The sequence below is a fragment of the Anser anser genome, assembly GCF_964211835.1.
Source record: "Anser anser genome assembly, chromosome: 18".
NCBI lineage: Eukaryota > Metazoa > Chordata > Aves > Anseriformes > Anatidae > Anser > Anser anser.
Window position 1 is genome coordinate 4,643,996 of NC_139739.1, and position 14,031 is coordinate 4,658,026.

At 39.5% G+C, this 14,031-nt stretch overlaps 1 long non-coding RNA gene across 7 annotated transcripts in view; it reads right to left on the reverse strand.

The window, feature by feature from the left end:
• The window catches only part of LOC310883694, a 266,073-nt gene that overhangs the window by 37,236 nt on the left and 214,806 nt on the right, over positions 1-14,031 (reverse strand). The window lies entirely within an intron of this gene.

The following is a 14,031-nucleotide window of genomic DNA, read 5'->3' on the forward strand; positions in this document are numbered from 1 at the left end:
TAAGCAAAGTTTAATGGTGTTTTCTCTTCTTCCTATTTACCAAAATTGCACAGGTTGTACAACGATCACACAAACAGCACATATGATGCTCCCTGGCATGAGGCTAGAGCCTCAAGTTTAAGTGTGTGATGATTTAACTTGAGCCCCAAACGCATGTGCAGCAAAATCCATAATCAGCAGCAGTGAGGCTGATGTTTCTTTCAAATGTACATCAAGGTAATTTTTCCAGGAGCTGAATGTTTCCCTCCTGTGTTGGCAAGCAAACACTTCCAGAATTCAGAGGGCTTTGCCAAAAGGATCCACCCGCAGGGGCTGCTTCATCGGTTGGCGCCTAAAATGCTGCAGCATTCGTTAGTACATGGGAGACCGAAATGCATGCCAACACCAGCCTAACACATATGGATGGCAGCAGATATGTGCTAACAGTACCTGGCCACATTCTTGTCATGTTTCTCATAACCCTTGTGTAATTTTGACACCAAGCCCATAAATTCTTGATGTTATTGATAAATGATACCCTTGGATGTACATCCGAGATATAAAAAGGTGCCTCAGCTGCCCATACAAGGCTTGCAATTACAAAAAACTGAGCCTTGTTGATCTTTAGGGTGATAGCCAACTAAAAACCAAAACACTATTACTCCAGGAAACAGGACTGTTATCTGAGTAATAACTTGTCCTTGCAATAAAGCTGAAGGCAGGCGAGCAGAATGGGAACAAGGAAGGCCTGAGCAGATGCACCCAGCCAAGGCTACGTACGGACAGTGCTGCTCTGCTGCTGCCTGCGGTGGGGAGAGCAGGCAGTAATAGCGAACACCCAGCTACTTGCTACGGAAAGGCTGCCTGTTTCAACAGAACACATAGGGCATGCGACAATAGGAACGTTCAGGGGACATTATCAGTTCTCTTCCTTGAATTTTCTTGCTCAAGAGTCACTGAATCAAGAGATTACATTTTATTAACATAGCATCACTAAAGCGATCCTTTAAAAGGAGGGTTTTCAAAAATAAAAATGTGATTTAAGATGCAAATATTAACTCTTGTCTTGTCTATACATAGTCAAAAATCACATCAAGAAGAGGATTAGAAATAAGATCTGCAGGTCTTCTGACCAGTGTTTCTTGCTTTCTAGTTATAACTGGAAGAAATTATGTGAAAATTGTCTTGCCAACTCTCAAGTTTTTGATAACATCTTGCATGCTTTTAGTGCTACTTTAAAGCATGGCAAACAGGAAGCCACAACACTCTTTTTAGAGTGGGAGCAATATCTGATTTCTTTTTTTTTTTTTTTTTTTTACCCCCACTGGCTGACTATTTCACATTGAGATCAGCATTTCATTACACTGGATAGACCCTTCAGTCTCCAAAGCTTTCAAAGCTCTGGATTTTCAAGAGCTCTGCTTACGTACAGACAACACCAAGTGCAGGGCTAATTCCAGGATTTGGGCCTGTCTGTGATTTACCTGTCTAGCACACTGCCTCTGCTCTTGAAACCTCACTCTGGGGGTTATTATTTTTGTCAAAATTCTTCCAGCAAACAACTCCACATAACAACAGCCAGGCCCGAGAGCAGAGTCTGATCTAAGTCAGTTCCATTCCCATCCAAGTCAGTGAAAGCCTGATTATCTCACTGCTGAAATTCTGGGGTGGAAGTTACTGAACAACAGCCAATGGCTGTTATCATCTTGTTAATGTCAAAGCTTGATTTTTTTTTTCCTTCTCCTTTCAATATTTGTGAAAATTTATACCCTGTCGTTGTCCTTGATAACAGTTTGGCATCTCTGGAGCTGAGAAATTTTAGTTTTTTTTTTTTTTTTTCCCCAGCACTTTTTTTTTTTTAATTATTTGATATAGTCATCACACTGCAAGAGGAGGGGCAGGAGCATTTGTTATTGTGTGAGCAACAGACATTTCAAATAAGCATTGCAATTTCGTAATTATAAGTTCTTTGCGGTAGGTAATGGGAATGAATAGCTCTAGAACAGAATGGGCTTTGCATTCATTCTGTGCACATAACATCTTTATTTAATTTTTTTGCTTGGGCTTTAATATTTAGCATAAGAAGGATCTTAAAAATGTAACAGCCTAATAGTCTAACCCCTTGTCAAAAAGAAGAATACCTATTTCTTTACACTCGCAAATATATTCAGAGTGATAGTTAGATGTATAAAGACTTTGAAAGATAATGAATGTAGTATTTTAAACAACATGCCAGATTTTAAATGACAATTATGGCTTTCTGTGGTTCAAGAATCAACATGCTGTTTTTCTTCTGTTGGATAAATACTCATCAGCACCACAACGACATTCTGGCAGTAATTATTTAGAGTTTAGTCAGAAATAGATTCCCATTATTACCTATCACGAATGATGCAGAAACCTGTCTGGCACTGAAGTATGAAATTTGAACCCACTGCCTGAAGAATTTGCCTTTTCCTCCCCTCACTGGACTATTTCTCACAAAGCTGGATACATTTGTGGCCGGATAGGCAGAACAATGCAGTCCTGGCACCCGTACTACCCCGTGTTCAGAACGTTTGTTCTACCAGGCAGCAGATCCATGAAGGTAAGTATAGGCAAGGGAAGCAGGGTGGACTGCTTTTGCCATAGGCTTGCTGAGCCCCAGACTGAATCAGAAATGTTTTCCAGCTTTCCAACATGTTTTATAACGGGACAGGATCAGAACTGCCAAGACACCCATTTGACAAGTGCTCAGTCCTTAGCACTGGTGTGTATTTTCTCATTTGTATGCATTAGTAACCCAACTGTGATAGTGTCAAATAGCCCCAGTAAAAAAAGGAAGAAGTGTCCCCACCTACCAAGTGATGTTTCCACACCTGAAAAATGATGCTGGTTTGGTTTTGGAAAGTGTTCCATTAAGCATTAAAACCATTATAAAATTTCACTGAAAAATACTTGAAAGGAAATGTTTTAATTAGGATTCCTTTAGAGATGGGAAGAAAACATATGCTTAAAACTGTTTTAGAAATTAAGGTCTTGTTTTGATTTCTGAAATTCAATTGGAGATTTTCTTTTTTTTTTTTTCTTTTTCTTTACTCCAATAAAATCACTGGAGAGAGGTATGTTTTGGAGAGAGATTTCTAAACCACATGACTTTCCACTTCAGAGTGAAAATTGACATGGAATTATCTGAATTTACTGCAGAAAATCCTGAATTTCAGCTAACGTTAACTAGAAATCTCCACCTCCAATAACTGAACAACTTACTCTTTAAAATTTATTTCTTTAGGTCTTACAAATGTTTCAAGAAAGATATGCTAATCACCTGTCAGACCCTGATCTGTGAGGAACAGGACTCAGCCATACAGGCAAACTGTAAGCGTCCTATTGAGGCGGCAAACAAACAGTGCAGAAGATACTTCTTAGATCTATTCCTAGAGCATCTGTCCATTAACTACAGCGGAACTGGAAGAAAAGACTTCAACTCCCATCAAACAGAATTCAGCTGACAGCTGTTGTGACCACAACTCAATTGTTAGCATTAAGGAAAACATGAAACATACACTAGCTAAATACATATATATGTTTTATATATATATATACACACACACACTTTAATTCCAATGACTATTGTCAATGGATATACTTCCTTTCAACTAAATCTGTGCCCTTTAACTACTGATGCAAATTCAAACCTCAGTGTAATCCTGCCACAGTAACTGAGCTGCTCCAGGAGTGGACTTGACTGCATCCTCACCAAATGAAACAAACCAGGAGAAAAAAATGTCACTTTTACTTTCCAGACCTGCTTTTGCTGCTGTTCTAAGCAAAGCCTGTGGTTCAGTATGATTCAAATTGAACGTAGGTCCTGACAGAAGATCTCTGCATGAAAGAATTGCCTGGACCTTGACTCTACTTTTTAGCCCTGGGAAAGGGAAGCTGCGCAGGTTACCCACCTGTGATTAAGTGGATTCTAGCACCTGAGGAAAGCTCTGCTCAAAACAGGATAAATTTTTAATCCCTCCAAATTGCCTCTGCAGCTGCAGAAGGTTTCTCTTTCTTTTATAAAATATTGATAAGGTGGGAGCAATATTCTGCAGGGAGAAAAGATCAGTGTTAAAAATGCAATCTCCTCCCCCTAAGCATCTTCATTGGAGTCATTCATGGATTTTTACTCATGAATTACCTTCAAAATGCTCCTTTGTGTGGCTATTTGTCCTTCAGAGTATCCTGACTTTCTATAGCGATGACATGTGCATCATTTTGTGGACTTTGGAAGGCTATGAAAAAGCAGACAGAGCATCTTCTGATTCAAATTCCAAAGTTAATAACTTAAGCTCTGCTCTCACTTGTACTAAGGTAAATTCAGCTCATTAATTCCAAATTTCTATTAAAGAGCAACTTTTTCCCTCTGCTTTGCATTTTCTGCTAACCTCCTGCCTTTCTAGGGTCTGCACGGCCATAGAACAGGGCAATCCAGACATAAAGCACCAAATTAGAAGAATTTAGCTAGTGTTTTCCAGCGTTCAAGGAAAGGTTTATCCTAGGTCTTTATCCTAATCTGAACCTGCAGAGATTTTTTAAATCCTCATAATCATTGTTTACAGTTAACACCACACCAGTATCCAGAAGACAGCTGGTTGAGTGTTTTCCAACAAAATGCATTTTTAGAAAGTAAAGCAATCGAAATCTAAAAGTGTAATGACAGAAGCTTGGTTTTGATGAGCTTTGTGGGAAGACTGACCAATTCTGGAATTCCTGGTCAAAACAGAGTTCATAGAGTATAAACACTATATCTGATTATGCCCGTAGAGGGGATACAGACTTTCAGTGAAGACTTGAACTTTGTTCTCCCACACTCAGAACGAGTCACAAACTGCTAAGATGCCAGGGATTCCAGTGGAAGTTTTACATGTGTGATCTTCAACTGTATTGGTTCCTTCTGAAACAGAATTGCAATTTCTATATTTGAAATTTCAAAAATATTTCTAGCACAGTAGAACAACTTCCTAACCACGGCAATCCTACAAGACCTAGTAAGTGGTGGGATGTAGTAGTAGGACTCTGCTCGGTGCTACTAAGACAATAAAAAAAATCAGCCTCTGCCCTAAATATTGTCATTATTGTGTCAGAAGTGGAGAACAGGACAACTGACGTGGCCACACACACAGTCTCACTCACACAGAAGTGAACTCAGAACTTCATGACCCTGTCCTGTCCCAAAGTCTTTTTCATGCAATCATCATTCGACTCCCTTCCAGCTGACTTGATTTCTAGTGTAAGGTCTTATCATAAACTGCTAACATGGCAAAGGATGAAATCAGTGATACTTAATCTCTAGTGTTGTTTTTTTTTTTTTTGCATTCTCTTTTGTACACAGATTTCTCCTGCTTTTATTGATTTGTCAAACAATATACTTTTTTCTTTAATAGATTTTTTTTTGTTATTGTTTTTTTCCTCTCACTCTTGGTGTTACATTTTAGATAAATGGTAATTGAAAGGATCACAGATGGGTGAACAGGCTTGGAGATACCAAAATTTGACCTCTACCAAAATGTCCAAAATGTGTGAAGCAATCCTGTCTTTATTTTGATGTTCAACAAAAATGTGAGTACTCACTCTTCCCAACTAGAGCTCATTAGAATTCTTTTAATTAAAACCATCTGAAAAAAAAATTTTGACTGTGTATATTTGCTTAAAATTTTGAAATGTCATCTTTGAAATATCAGATTATATTCAAAATTTAACCCTTCTCATCTTCTTCATTTTCATCCACTCCAATGTTTTTCATGTTTCCATAACACAAAATTATTTAAAATTTCACTTGTACTTCTTATTTATATTTTTAGGTCCAGACATTGAGAAACTCTGTTGCTGCTGCAGGTAAGAACAGCCATTCTCATTAAAGAAACGTAAAGAAGGGGTAAGCATAGAACCATTAGAAATTTTTCTCTTGGAACTAGTTTTCCAATGGAAAAATCAGTTTCAACCAACATCCAATTTTTGCTGAAAATGATTTTTTTATCCCCACTGAAGAGCTGAACTTTCAAAATGCAGTATATTTTAGTTCTGAAATACTGCAATTACACCCCGTGAGAACTGGCTCCTGTGCCTTTTCCTGTTCTCCTCTCTGACCAGAGCTGTCCCAGCCTGCATCTTGCAGGCTGTGGCACAGATCGCTGGCAGGCATGATTCGTTACCGGCACTCAGGTCACGAGCAGAGGTGCACATGGGATGTGCAGCCTGACCCTGGAACAAATACTACAGAGAGTGGGAAATTAAGACAGGATGACAATGCCTGTAAGAAACTAACACTGCAATAAAACACATGAAGTTATATACATAACAAACCCCAAATCTAAATAATATAGATCAAATACATGACTTCAACTTTTTTGCTAAAAATTCCACACTTGGAAAAGTAAATAAATTCCACTTCCTGACTGAATCCAGTTAAAGATTCAGTTTATAATACCTCTGCAAGTCAGTGGTAAATTTAGGACTAGAATTCTTCAATGGGATTTTGGAGTGTTTTGGATGCTTTTCCACTGCATGTCCATAACTTGAATTCTTATTCTGCTTCCTGTTTTCATACTGGTGAAACCTTAAATCTGATTTTGAGGGCACCACATTCTGAAACTTGCTATTGTCTCAAGGGTCAGTACATGTAGATGACTTCTAACCCAGCCTATGTGCTGTTTAAATGCCCTTGAGTCACCTCCTCTAATGTTGCAACGCTCCTTCTCTTAGATTGTTGTAGGTGTATGTGGAATTTTCTCTAATCCCCAGCTGCAGCCACCCACATTTACAACTGAGCTAAAGAACTTCTCACTCTTAGCCCTATTCTGTTTCCACTTCACAACTTCTCCAATTTAAGCAGTGAGAAAGTAATTTGAAAAGCAGAAAGTCTCTTGAGAGTTGTATTAATTGTTAGCAGGTAGCTGAAAATGATCTCACCCATGGCTATGCCACAGACAGTGAGAATTAACATTTTACCAAGTATTACAAAAGCCTGACAGTATAACTCTGATAGAATTATAATTATTAAAAACATCCCACTATGTGACATAATCCAATACAATTTCAAGCCTCTTTCACCACCTCTTTTGATTAATTCTGGGTATAATGTCATAATAGTTTAAGCTAATCTAAACATGGATGAGAAGCCACGCTAACAAAAACCGAACTGTTTTGTTAGGTTAGTTTTCAGCTGGATCAGCTCCCTACCTTTCTCACTTTACAGCCGCACACACAAGTGAAGGTATGGGATCACACAACCACGACAGGAAGACATGATATATGGCAGCCTCCATCACTCAGTTTTAGCTGCTAGGTCACCAAAACTTACAATTTGCTAGTTGCCTTTCCTTCCAATTCTGGTTGCATAGTAGTAGACCTTTTCCAGTAAGGCTATAGTCTGAGAAACATTTGAACTGTTACTGTTAAACCGGCCTGCCTGCTAGCAGAAGAGTATACAGGAGTAGGAATACTGCCAAAACATCATGATGTTGCAGTAAACACTACCACCACTTATCCAAGACTTGTAAATCATGTTGCAAAGACCACAGTAGGTTTGTTAAATGCTACTTCCTGTTAGAGCTGCACTAACAACCCTATTTCACACACAAAATAGTAGGCCCAGCCAATGTGGGAGCCATTGTTTCAGACCAGGTCTGCTATCTTACTCATACCCTACCAAGGAAGGCATGCTGCCACCCCTCAGGTAACAAAACAGTAGCAAGAGCCTCCTACTCAGCACTATCTTGAGGGAAAGCAGCAAGTATATGAGCAGTTGTCACCTACTGAAAGGAACACTTCATTTTTCATTAGGCAGGTGAGTGTATTTGTCACTAGGCTGCAGGAATTGGCTCTGATGTTCAAGTAGTCCCCTGAGTTGGAGTGACTGGGGTACAGAAGTACTTTATTCTTCTGTTACACCTGATGCTTTGGCTTCACAACTGTCAGAGAGACCAAACTTTTCTTTAATCTGCTGTGTAGGCCAAAGGAGAACAATTTCAGTCAGATGTAGGTCTCTGTTATAACATTTCTGCTCTGCTACTTCCCTCAGCTAAGCCTAGTCCAAATGGGTCTGTAATTGGAATTAGAAAAAGGAACATTCAGCTACAGTTAGCAGTACGTTAATTATTAAAGGCTAACGGGCCCCACAGTTATTAATATTACAGTGTGAATTTCTCTTTCTTATCTGGGGAGGAGAGGGGACTCTGCTGTGCTGTTTAAGAATTGACAGAGGTAGCAATACAATTTGGTTCTTTCTCCACTGCTGACACAGACACCAAAGTAACTGTGTCAAACAAAAATAAAAAAGTGCTTCTCTTTATTGCTAAGCTCCCACAAAGATTCCACTGCAACACTTACAAGAACAAAAGCACAGCTATGTATCCCTGGCGGGAACGTAGGAATTGCCATCTTCCTCTGGGACATCTAGAGGCTCTCTTGTATGCCCTGATCTGAAAAAAACATTTATGTGCATACTTACTTTGAATATCTCTATGCAATTTGTCCTGACCTTATTAGGTATCTTGATTTTACTAAGATACCTGCAAGTGCTTAAACATTTTCATGTGGCATTGCAGTAGTTGTGCCATGCAATCCAGAGAGACAAAGGCTGCAGATAATAGCTTATATGGCTATTATTCACTTCCAATTAGAAAACAAGTACATTTATGGATATCAGTTCTGCATCCTCTAGCCAACATCCCTGTCAGTTTATTTTCATGGGGCCCCTGTGTATGTCACTCTAAATCCTCCTGCTCTGCATAGTGAAGCTGTAGCAATGCTAACTTGACATGAAGTGGGCAGAATCTGAGAAGTCTGCAATAATTGCAGTAAGTTTTGCATATGGCAGAATGAAGCATTTGGGCTTCCTCCAACAAGACTGTATTAGAAGTCACTATAAATAACTCACCCCGTCTATGTAGAATAAAACCATGTTTTGCATATTTGCCATAACAAGACAAGCCACATAGGAATAAATAGTTTTTTTTTTTAATTATTATTATTATTATTTTTTATTTTGGAAGACAAGAAAAAGGAAAAGGTATTCCCTCTCCAGCTCACTGAGCCCCCTTTCCTCCTGCAGTGCTTTTAGTCATTCTGTAAACACCCATCACTCCACCACCACATTAACTCAGACAGTGAGCTGTCCCTAGTCAGACCCCATCCACTGGTTATTTTTAAAAAGGAATAGCTACCTGAGATTTCATCCCTATGTTGGCCCCATTTCCTGCCCTTGACAGCTTACAAAGATACTGAGGTATGGTGCCACCTGTCCAACACAAAATAATGAACTCTTGCAAGCAGAACAGAGATGTCCTGAGCACTGTAGCATACTCAGTAGCGCACATTTTGCTGGGTGGCACTGCCACTCACAAAGCACCATGAAATAACATTTCAAAGCATGATCTCTTGTAAAGAAGCCCCATTCAGAGCGGGTCAAAATACAGAACATCCAGACCATACAAAATTCTGACCTTAAGAACATATTTTTGTCCTAAATTGAGAATCAAAGATGTTTTCACTGGGATAGCATTTGAGAGGTTTTAAATATTTTAGTTTTATAAATACCAGTGTTCCTTTCCACAAAGTAAGACCACTTCATTTTGACAGTTCAAGTCATTAACCATAAAGAATATAGGAAAAAAAAAGCCATAAAGAATTATATTAAAATCATGTATCCACAGAAACTAATAAATTGAATCAATAAAATAAGGGGGGTATAGAGGGAGAGCTAAACTGAAATTATAAAGTCAAACTGAGTCATTTACATTTTTTCCCCATTAAAAATTCATTGAGAAGCGACATGTGCCATGAAATGTTTCAATTTCGACAAAACTGCTGTTTTCAATGGAAAACTTCCATCCAAACATTTCTGAAGTGTTGACTGGTTTGTTGTTTTTTTTTTTTTTGGGTTCCTTGCAACAACAGTGCCACCCACTGGCTGTTGCAGTGCTGTCTATGCTCAAGTCCTGCATACAAGAATGCCTGCACTCCTGGTTTCTCTAGGAGAAGTGTGATGGTATTGTCCTGCAATAACCCCTGACCAGAACACTGCAACTGATGAGCTGACCCTTCTCTTGCAGAGCCTACTGAACAACAAGAGCGTGTTAACCAGCTTGTTACAGCAATGGCAGCGTTGCAGATGATGGTGTATTGCTAATTTGCACCATCGTTGCCACAGTAGAGGACTGCTATCTTGTCTCTGTCTCCGTAATAGGACATGAAAGGTAGCTGGAGCGTTCTATGCCAAAAATCATTAGGATACTTTGTCTTAATCTCTGCTGATCAGTTAGAGCCCCAAAACACAATGAAGCTACTACCAGTAATTTGGACATGCAAATTAACACCACCACATTAGCATCTACCTGGATGTTTCAGGGAGTATGAAACAAAGGAACAACAGGGAGGCATGCCATTTTCTTTTACGGCACCTTCACACAAAGTATCCCTTATCCGTTCCCTACAAAATAAGCTTCAGAGGCATTTACAGAACTGATTACCTGGGAATATTTTGCAGGAGTTAAACACAGCAAACACTACAAACTGGCAGCAGTAACACAGATGTGTTGTTAGTGTGCACAAGCAAAACTAACAAATTTTTAGTTGTCAGTAGCAGCAGAGGAATTCTATAGATAAAGGTTTGTTTCTTTTAATTGGGGGTAAATCTAAAACATCTAAACATTTTCAGGCAAAAACTATCATTAAAGTATGTTGAAACAGAATTTGGACAAACCTAAACATTTAATTTTTCCCTCCTCAGACATCGTAAACTAATCAAAACAGAGGAGTGGCTCCACCTCAGAAAAATAGAGCTTTTTAAATAACAGTTGTATATATTTAATTCTCGTTTACTAGATTTTATTGAAAGAGTTTAGCTCTTACTTGTGTTTCAGGATGAGGAAGAAGTTCCCAGTTTTGGATTTTTTGCACAGGAATTTGAAGTTCTGCTCAAGTCCTGGCAGCACATCACAACATCAAGCCCCTGGAGTTACTCAAAGAAGCTACTAAGGCAGCTTTAAAACTTGATATTAAGATACTGAAATACTGTCCAACAGCAGCAAAGAAAGCAAAGCTTTCACAAACTGTACCAAGGGCATTACAACCATCTGAGCTTTACCTGAATGAAGATGTCGACAAGCGTGGGCTATGCCATTTTCTGGAATAGCATAACAGCAACAATATGGCATCAGATCAAAGGTGTATCTAGCTCAGTATGCTGTGCTGACAGTAGGTAACACAGAGTGCCCAGACAAAACGTGTAAGAGATCAAGTAAGTGATCCTGTCCCTCTTAAGACCTCTGAGCTTCTTCCGGTAGTCAGAGGTTCAGTGACTTCCCCAGCTGGAGACTGCAGCCAGGCAATTTTATCTAACAGTCACGTATACCTGTCCAATCTCTCATGAATTTGTTTGAGACCATTTATACTTTTGGCTTCCACAGCCTACTATGGTACCATGATCTACAGTTTAATCACATTTTGTACAAAAAATTTAATTCTGCATATTTGTTCTGAACCAGCAGTTTGACAATGTCACTGGGAGCCTGTGTCTTGTGTTACAAAAGGCAATAAAGCAATGAATAAACTATTCTGTATGTGCCTTCTCCGTCTCCTTCATGATTCTATACTCCATACACTCCCTCCATCTCAAGCTGATGAGTACCTGCCCTGTTTAATTTCACCTCCTCTGTAAACCATGCCCTGCCTCTGATCATCCCTGCCCTATTCCTCCCCATTGTATCTGTTTTGTATTTTGCCGTCTTCTATGCTTTGTGCCGGTGGTGTTAAGCAACCAGCCAGAACCTGGATTAGGTTCAGAATGCTAAATCCTTGATTGGAAAGATGGCCATATGCTGCAGGCCGCCTAGTGTTCCCGGATGAGCCCAGTATCGTGTTAATATATCCAAGAGATAAATATAACCAAAAGCGACGAATAAGCAGCAGGTCATACTCAGGGCCCCATTCTGCAAGCATTTTTAAGTGTAGCATTTCTCTGACTCAGGCTTTAATAGCCTGGTTGTAAATTCTCAAAGACATCATTTGTAGTCGTATGGTGATGATTTATTCTCTAAAGCAATCCACTGCATGAGGCACAGTACAGGGATTGCCATTATTGAATGGACTCAGTGTGTTGGTGCATATGTTGTCAAGATTTTAAATGACCAATAAGAATATGTAGCATTTCAGGCCTGACAGTGGTTTCCCAAATATTTGGGGTAATATATTTTGCTTTGTTACATTCTGCTTAATTTCAGTAACCCACAGGATGCCTGCATCTAGCACATTACAGTCTAGCTTCCTTCTAGTTAGAACACAGTAGACAAGTATTGCATGCCAGAGGCTCAGTCAGTTCACTGGATCAGATTCACTGCATATGTAAATTCACTGCAATTGACAAGTCAGGATGAGATCTGGGCCACTGACTCTAGGAAAAGGCCTTTTTTTTTTTTTTTAATATAGGGCTTTGTATTTTATTTGCATATTTCTTTGCTTCTGCTTTTATGCTGGGGCAGCTGTTTTCCTTTCTAGCAGTTTACATTTTCCCTTTTCTACGGTATTTCTGTTAATTTCATAGTAAGGGAAATTTCAACACAGATTTAAACCAGAATTCTGAAGCAGCTGTCTATGGCTGTTGGGAGATTTACAACAACATGCATGTTTTTGCTTTTCTTTCTCATCGTGTTGGGTGTGCTTTTTTCTTTTTGCATCAAACTGCAGACACCAATCTTCATTTTGTCTCCCTCCTATAGCTTTCTGTACTCGCTATAACCATTTCTGTGCAGCAAGTCTGCCTTCCACTGCTTGTGCCAACAACTCCACAGCCAGACCCTCAATGGCTGACACTGGCGTACCTCCTCCAAGTTTCAAGGGGCTGCTCAAGAATTTCCTTCTCCCTCAGTCACTTATTAAAATGGCCTTGCCCAGTGAGTTAACTGATTTTCCATCTCACTTAAGGTCACAAAGCAAACTGAGAAATGACATGCACAGAAACAGGCTTCACAGAGTTTGAAGCCCCTTCTCCCATGTCCCCTCAGTTAGTATTCCCATGGCAACTCTGCCCTTGAATCCCTCAGCTCTGCCACTTACAGCATAGTCTACATCACTGTAAAATATAGCCTGTAATTCTCATCCACATCAGTTATCAGTTAAGATTTTGTGAGTTCACTCCACAAGATTACTGTTAATACATAATTCATGATTATAGCAGCCCACCTGAGATTCAGACTATTATGAACAGCACAGCAAACATTACGAGAACCAATCCTTGCCCCATGGAGCCTGGCAATCTACACAGGTAAATAGAGGAAGACAGCAAATAAAAACTCAAAGAGGGAAAAGATTGTCCAAGAATCTACAGCAGGTCAGCGTTATGATCCTGCCTTTACCCCTGCAGCAGTCACTGCCTTCGCTATGACTGTGACTCGGGGACCATTTTTGTTTCCATGCAAAGCTGCTTCATATTTTTCCAGTTTCTGAAAGCAGCAGAATCAAGCTGGAATGATGCAACGCTGAATGCTATATGCAAAAGTTAATGGTGCTACAAGCTTAATAGGAAGTGTTCGGATCTTAAAATTCAGACCTTCAGTTATTGAGCTTTATTGCACACTTCCGTAACACAGAGGGTGGTTCTGATGCCTCTGCAGAAGCTTTGAGGTATCTCTTAGGTGACATTTTATCAGAATATGAACATAAAAGAGAGGCGAGATTTCATACCACATATTTGTATGACGTGAAGTCTTCATGTCTGTATTTCCCCCCTCCCATTAATGAGATTCCACTGTCAGATTCAGACAGTTCTTTAGAATCATCAGATGAAGAAAGAGGACATTTTTTTCCTGACAGCCTAGATTCTAGCTCATCTCTTCAAAACTGAAGGCATTAATATTAGATACAAACAGATAGCTCTAACACTCTGTCTGTCATGGGAGCCAACTCCGGTGACATCTTTAGGAGACCCATTACTACTAGCTTTTGTCATCCTGTAACACCGAAGCAAATTGCTTGGTAGCACCACACTTTGAGGAAGAGTCTCTAAAGGCAACCTTTAGGACATCA